The sequence below is a fragment of the Etheostoma spectabile genome, chromosome 13, assembly GCF_008692095.1.
Source record: "Etheostoma spectabile isolate EspeVRDwgs_2016 chromosome 13, UIUC_Espe_1.0, whole genome shotgun sequence".
Taxonomy (NCBI): domain Eukaryota; kingdom Metazoa; phylum Chordata; class Actinopteri; order Perciformes; family Percidae; genus Etheostoma; species Etheostoma spectabile.
Window position 1 is genome coordinate 21,845,963 of NC_045745.1, and position 8,668 is coordinate 21,854,630.

An 8,668-nucleotide genomic window follows, 5' to 3' on the forward strand; every position below is an offset into this window, starting at 1 on the left:
ACCCAGCGCAACTGACTTTAAACACCGACACATGTGTGATTCTTATTTTTCACCCGACGCACAGAAGACTTTTCCCTCCACCGACTCACGTCAGTAAATTAGGGAATGAAGTTGCGCTCTCAGGACCGGTTCAGCAAAAGATGAGAGACGTGTTTCAGGCGCAACCTTCCCTAATGCTATTGCAGTTTCAGACAACAATTTACCACACACCAGGAAACACCTAGTCTAAAGTCATGCGCGCGTTATTCTGATGCTATTTTAAAGGGCGCATGCTTGGCTGTGATGAAGTGTGCACACCGCCACACATTGCTTCCCTCATCTCAGAAGCGAGGGGGGGGGACCCGCATTCCACTTTTTGCACACCATACATAAATACAAGGACAAATGACCTTGTTTTTACACACATTTCATGAATCGGTATGTGTCGATGACATAAATGAGGACTATTAGAGGACTTAAGCGAGTGATGTTAACACCAATGTCCCCGCAGCAGCACGGGGAGAGAGACAGAGAGCTGCATCGTCTCATGTGGGTTAATCGTCGGTCTAGAGTTAGATACTGCAAAAATATATCATGCTCTTCATAACCTCGTGATGCTCAGTGAAGTTGCCCAAACATCGACAAGTATGTTTTTTGTGACATTTCTCACTCGTTGAGACGCCGCCTTTAGCAAATCACATTATATGGCAACTTCACATGGAAAAGAGTGCCTGCTTTCAAGGGATTGTGAATAAAACGCTCTGTTGGTTAATTGTACGCGTAACCGCCCACAACCACTATATGAGTGAGTAGTTACCTTCAACCCTTGTTAGATTTTGCATCGGGCGCAAAAGTCGAGATCTTTAAAAGAAGTTAGTTGACACTCGGTACTTTGACAAAAACACCATATTTTACAATTCTCGTTGGGTCTCAAAAGTATCACATAATGATGTGCACTCCCACTTAGTTTAAATGACACCTTAAATGTCTTTCTACACTGTTTGTTCCCAAAATAGAAGCGCTGTGAACATTAGACATCTGGAGACTGGTTGGCCAACTTGGTTTTGACCTTCGATGGCTCTCAGAGTCAAACCTCACTTCCTTACATCGGAAAATAAATCCTTTTACGTACTGTAACTATGTTTAGTAATGCGTCTATGCTTCCTAATTAAATCCAATTGTTAATGCTTATCAGCTTAATAAAACAAACTGTCACTATCAAATGTACGCCCACATTCACTTACCTACATGGACATTCTGTCCAGCTACTGAAGCCCTGCCTCGCTAGGGGGAAGTCACCAAATCGGATTGGGTCCATTTTCTCCAACCATTATAGTTGAACCACTGTTTCCAAAAATAACGTGTCCTTTTAACATATCTAGACACAATTTATGTCAGTAGATTAAACAGAAAAATAAATACACTAAATAAATTACTTTGTAGTACCACAAAATATTTCCATTGTTTTCTTAGGCCCTCATCTGAACATCTTGAATAAAGACTGATCATTAAAGGCTGTTGTTGTGCTTTTTCGTTGTACTTTGAGCATCAAAACTGAGCTTGTCTTTAACCCCTGTCGAGAGGCGAACCAAGCGTGCCTAATGACCGCTGTTAATGAGGTTATTTGTTGACAGTTGCTCTTGCAGATGAGGGCCTCCAAACATTAGGTAAGACTTTGTCCCAAACTGCAGGTACACTCAGAGAGAAAGGGCGTGTGACGGGGTGGGGTGTGGTGACTTCCTGACCTGGTAGTGTTCAAAAGCATACACATAAGTTGTTGGTGTAGATATCACTGTACTTGTTTGTTAAAACCTATTCAGGAATCTTAGAGGAAAGTTCTGCCTAAAACTTTTCAATGGATTAGCAAACACTTATTAGAAGAAGTTGTAAAATGTACCTTCTTACTATTCACCAGGTGTCACAAAAACCGAATTCAGTCCCAGGACTGATAGAAAACATATCGGTTATCCACAATTTTATCTGCTATGAAAACCAAATATTTTAAGTTCCATATGTATTTTGTGGACAATAGACAGAAACTCAATTGGGCGCAAAACTGTATATCTTTTTGCACCCAACGTCTATAGCTGTTGATCCTACAACATGGGTTTTAATTCAAATTCTTAAACTAAGTTTGCTTCTGTATGCACTCAAATGCTCCTCTCGGATTTATAATAAAAACTAGGACAATGCTGACAATCTTGTTTTCTATGCAAACAAAATGCCCTCAGGTCAGGTGAACAAGCAAGAGGGAACAGACCTACATCTACCATCCTGCCTTGGAGAAGTGCATTTCAAATTCTTTTGATACACACATTAAATCTTGTTAATTTCTTTGGCTTCAATGTGGCGTGCTTAACACAATATTCAGAAACTACTCAAGAGATATTGAGCTCCAGTGTGAGGAGACATCAAACTAAATATTACATGGATAATATCCACAGGGATTATATTAGGGATATAATAAAGATAGTAACGCTTAATGACAGTGCTCCCTGGGTATATTATGGATAGAAATCTTCCACGAGGAAGATCCTCCTCTGTAAATAAATATCAGAGGGCAAATGGCGAGATCACCATGCCAGGCAGGGAACGGTTCCATACACTATTTTACATTCTAGTAAGGAAAAAGCTCACAACTGCCTCTTGAGGACTCAACCACCAATATCATCGCGGGCTGCAATACGGATTTTTTTTTCATCAAGTTATCCTTTCAGTAATTTGTCAAACAAATGATGTTTATGCTACAAGATGTAAGAAAATAAAATTTTCACAATAAGATCACTAAAAGGCACACACCTCAGGTTGGAAATACAAATGCGGGGCATTTGTATTTTTAAGAAATTAAATAAGCAATTGATGGTTGTCTCGGACACTAAACATTATCGTTCTAGAAGGGGGGGCCGTAAAACTAGGGACTAGATCATTTAGATGGGAGTGGTCCCTGATAGATTTTACATAGAAACCACTGTTTCTTTTTTTTCCAATAGTTAATATCCAGCCTCTCCAGTTTCAAGTTCATGATCCGTGCTTGATGCGGTCTGCACCCCCGCCTCGCCCCCATGGCCCCCACCCACATGATTGACAATCAGTCAACAAGTCAAGACTTAAAAATTCATGCTTTGACTTTGAAACCAAATTAGTCAGTGACACACCTAAAACCCAAATGACAATGACTCTTTGGTCACAATAATAGTATTCACTAGGGTTATATGTCATAATATTATTTAGTATATATACCTTTTTTATATGTTAGATTTTTTGAATGCATTATTAACCAAAACCTTTTGTTATATCTACATTCAGTTTTGAATTGAATTAACTTAAGCTTCCAGTGTAATCCATCCCACAAATTCTTTCTAAAAGTAAGTTTACTTTTAAAGAACTTGGTCAGTTAGATCCAATCAATACAAAGCAGTCGAAAAAAAAAACATAATCTAGGCTAATATGATGTTAAAAATACCATTCATTTGGCATGTTGGGCGCCGACATATTATTGGGGAGAGGAACGAAAAAATTACAGATTACATTATAGTTACTTGTTGATTATTTTATCTTTTTTATTTATCCACCAAGATCTTCTGTACTAATATTGTCCCTTTTTGCTATTGAGTGTCCTATAAACTACCCACTCCTCGCAAGTAACACGACCATTTGGTGTAATGTTAGAACAGGATAATTTTACGCGCTCACCATCAATAAACAACAACCAATACCCCATGGGGGCTCGCCGACTACGCACTAGACAACAATCCCTTCCCTTCTCTCCCTTCCCTTTTTCATGGTTAACTCTCTCATGTTTCTGTCGTTAATTGGTGTTTCTATACCGGTTTCTACCTTTGGACCCTTTCCTCTGTATTTTTCAAAACTTTTTTGTACATGATCTTTTTGACGTTTACTTTGTTCCCCCCCCAGTCCTTCCTGCAGATACATAACCATCCCCCACCAGCCGCATTCCGGCGCCTTCAATTCGCTATGGGTTAGCGACAGACCCGCGAGTTTGTATGGCCAAGACACGAGCCTGTCACCAGAGCCAACCGTTTCATGAACTCACTGCGTCACTTTGATTACCTTCTGGTAGTAGTGTATTTCATAGTTTCTTTTCGGTATCGATGTCCCCCCACCCCCTCCCTACTAAACGTGGGAGAGATATTGTATACACATATTGTGAGGAGATGGACCGCACGCTTTTTTTAAAGGCTTTGATTCTTAGCGTAGTTGTGGCAACCGTTACGCCAAAAGTTTAAAGCCAATGATTATAGGCTAAGTTAACCAGGATGAATAACATAGGTGACAGCACATTAAAATTAATTTAAGAGCAGTTCTACAACCCCCTTTTTTCTTCACCCTTAAGCCGAGTGCAATAAAATCACTTGTGGCGAAAGGGTGCCTGCATGCCAACTTTTGTATCTCCGAGCTATGGTTCACAGAATAGACGGTCTAATAACCACCGAATTACAGACAGGAACAGTTCTCGTAAGAAGGGCCAGATTGAAATGAGTACCAGAAATTTAATAAAGCACCCACGAAGACTCCTGGCCCCAATCAACGGGACAGATAAACCTGTGGGTCACCCTTCAACCCCTTGATAGTGCAGTGCGGATAGATGATCAAGCTATTCAGTCTGTCATAGGAGAGCGCACCGCACTATGGATCTTGCCAAGAAAGGAAGGTGTAGCGAAAAAAACAGATGTCAAGCAGGTGTAGGGGACATGTATGGATGACTCAACAGAACAGATGCTCAATGACAATCCTGTGAGCACAGAGCAGAACTACCACACAGGTACACAAATGCCAAGTATCTCTTTTACCATCACACCCACCCCCCAAATCTTTAGGAGTTCTCAGATTATGATCCAAGTATATCCAGCCATTACAACTGTGTTACACGCACCTGAAACAATATACACCCAAAACACAGATTATATGCCCTCCGTTAATGCTAATATTTGGCAAAGCTCCAGTACAACCATTATTCATGACTATAGCCAGGATGTACAAAAGTTGATCGTGTGCTTTCCAAGGCTGAGTTTGATAATAAATCCTAGCAAAAAAAACGAAATTCCACACTGCAGTGCCTTTCCGTAAAGCCGGGTCCCTTCTGTACTCAGCGTCGGACGGTGGTTTGTGTATGAGATGCTCTTCTCTTCTTATGGTGACAGAACTCTGTCGAGCTATAAACTTTTCTGAATAGTAAGAGAAGAAGACCTGCTTTCGTCAAAGAAGAATGTCTATTCACCTGTGTCTTGTCTCTGAGAGGCCACTCATTACCCGACAAACCCATTGATCAGGAATCTTTAATTGACTCACAGTTACTTAGAACAAAAATTTATTAGAGCATCCTTTACAGTTATAAGTATTTTTATATTTAATATAGTATTCAGTGAAGAACTTCAATTACCTTATTGGTTTAAAGTTAAACTTAATCCAATAATTTATAACATATGTATCAAATAACATATGGGAAAGGAAGACCGCTTATCTGATGCACATATAGAGAATCTCACCTAAATCACAGTTGCTCAGCTTACGGAACTTTATATTGGGTTTACAACTTTACATTTTGGTTCACTTTCGGGCTTTCAGAGCTTGTGTTTGACCGCACAGGCATGTTTTCATTTTAAACCTGGTTTTAAAAACCCACTGCAGTCTTGGCCTTCGCCAGAGATCTCCCACAGAGCTGTGGCGTAAGGTATGGCTCTACATAATACACAATCCATGGGCATAGGAGCACAAAAAACAATGGGGTCGTTGGCATTTCTTTTTAACCAATCCACAGTCGTTTGGCGCTCCAAGGTCCTAGTGTTGCATACAGCGGTGGATCTGGTTACTGGGCAAGAGAGGCACACAGCGAACGCATTAGCAGCTGGATCAGGAACTGTCAAATATATTATAACACTGGACTACAGTCTTGACCAGTGATATCTTAAATGGACAGACTGACATAAAAATCTGCAATTTTAGCAATGTATTTGGAGAGTGCTAGGTGCCCCCTGAAGTAAGTTGGAGTTCCACAATTTGGTTGGATTGTTTTGTTTTTGACAAACAAAAAAAACAGCCTTTTGTTGTGAACATAGATAGTTTTTACTGGCTCAGTGGGCACATTGTAATTTTCGAATGTCCCATATTTCAACATTGCTAAACAAAAAAAAAGCTAGCTCTGGGGGCTATGTGATGAAAAGTTACTTGTTAAAGTTAGTTTAGCTATGGTTTTGCAAGAAAAAAACCTTCATTGGATTAGCCGTGGTTGGTACAAATGAGAGTGGTGTGTATGAGAGATTCAGTAAGGTCTACAGGGCCATCATCATGACTACTTTTATTCAGCTAATAAGTGACTCTTTCCCATTTGGTTTGCCTCTTATTGAAATCAGAATTTGACCCACTTCCGGGCTCAACTGAACATTGCGCTGCCGTAACTGGCACAGATTTCTACTGATGTAATTTATACCCTCTGACATAACTTTCACTTACGGTCATGGTAACTATAGATCCTCTATGTTGGGTTCACCCGGGTTACCGTGATCATTTTTAATGACTTATTAAGACTGGTCAGTCTCGGTTGTCTTACTAGAACGTACTTCATTAAGATTGGCCAAGGTCGCTATGCTCTTCTGAGTTCATTCAAAAGCAGATTACCTATACGCACGTGAGTCATGCAACTTCAAATTTACAACTTCAGTAATTTTCCTATATGAAATTTGTTATTGTATATGCTACACTGTTTCAACATTTTATTTTAACAGATTATTTACTGTTAACCTGAAAACAAACAGACACAAACCGCCAAAATGTTTACAAAATTAGATGGTCTCTTAAACCTCACATCCGCCATTCATCGCCACAGAAGTTGCCATTGTTTGTGTAGCCTGCTTTACAATAAAAGTTTTTAATGGCAGAATTGGTATGTCAATGAAGGCCCCGATTGAGGCTTTAGTGGGTGCTGCGTTAGAAACAAAGTTGAGTAATTAAGAAAAAAAGCAGACAAGGAAAACAAGATGGGTCCTCCTTCCTTTTCAATCACATATACCACGGGATAATAGGAAGCAAAATATACAACATTCGATTGCAAATAATTAATTATAATAATTAATCAATAATATATTACCATTTTAGGAATACAAATTGCTTTTATTTTAAATCCTTTGATAAGAGATGAAAGTGAATAAAACTACGTATAACAGGACATTACAGCAGACTCCATCAACGATATGCAGAGGACAAACTTTGACTACAAGAAACTTTATCACATACGCATATAAGCATAAAATTAAAACCTAGTAAGCAGAACAACCTTAGGTGTAGGTGTGGAATAATGTAGGAGGTGCTTATTACTGTATTATGTTGTTAAAAAAAGTTCGTATTTTCTGTAAAAAGCTCAATTGGTGTAAATCTTACTTTATGAAAAAATTAAGTAATATTAATATTTGTGGGGGTCAAAAAAAAGTATCTAGGAGGGACATAGCCTGTGCTTATTTCAAATTTATCAATGAGTTTACCTTTAAAGGTCATAATGTACTAAACATTCCAATCTAAATACGGTATACACAATAATGGTCCTTAGGAGTCATTTTCTTCCCATATTTGGTTTCTTTCTGATTTTTACTATTTGTTTCCTACCAGATTGTTTGTTTTTGCCTCTGCAGAACATAAATGATGGGTTTCAGCATGGAGGAAAGACGGAGGTCAGAGAAAAGTTTAAGATCCTGGCATTTTGGATCAATTTTTGAACTTCATTAGTCAAGGGTTGGTTTATTATGGGAGGAAAAATAAATTGCACTAATGAAAGATTGAGCTGTGAAAGGTGTAAATATGCCTTGTACTCGTTCCTGAACTTGGCTACTTAGACATGCATAGCCAACTATATGAATTAACACTAAGCAAGATAAATGTCGTTGGAAGCCCAAAGCAATACAAAAGCGGTGCTTGGGGGTACGGTCGGTAACCAACACACAATGAAAGAGTCGCATGGGCCAGTTCGACTGTCAGGCAGGCCAACATGAATATCTGACCAAGGGTCGCAAAAGCGGTCAACGAAACAACAATTACAGAAGGAAACAGGAAAGTCCGTGTAGAGGACCACACTGCATAAGTACAACCCAAAATACCAAAGGACCAGAATAGGCAATCACCACGACAGCATAAAATACCTGTGGGTAACCTTCACTTGATTGCTGCAGGGGAAGATGACTAGCTATCAGTTGTCATTAGAGCGTGCACGATATTAAATGTAATTGCCTTAGAAAGGAAAGGTGCTAGCAGAAGTTTACAAACTTGCCAATGCCATGCAGTCGTTTGTAAGAGATGGCTGCGATGATTCCACAGAAACGATGTCAAGCAAGCTTTTCTGGTAACCGGAGCGAGAACTACCCACATGGTCACATAAAGCCTGAAATGATACACAGAACATTTTTGGATGTTCTCGATTGATCCAAGTATATTACAGCCATTACACTGGGTTTCCCAGCCCTGAATTAACCAATAGTAAACAACAAATAAAAAAAACATAGAATACTTGAATATAGTATTTCTGCCTATATAAAGTCCGTTGATACAAAGTATCAATAAAATGCACACACCTCAGGTTGGAAACTACAAATGCGGGGCATTTTTATTTTTAGAAATTACATAAAGCAATTGATTTGTTGTCTTCTGCCACTCAAACAATTATCTGTTCTAGAAGGTGCGGGCC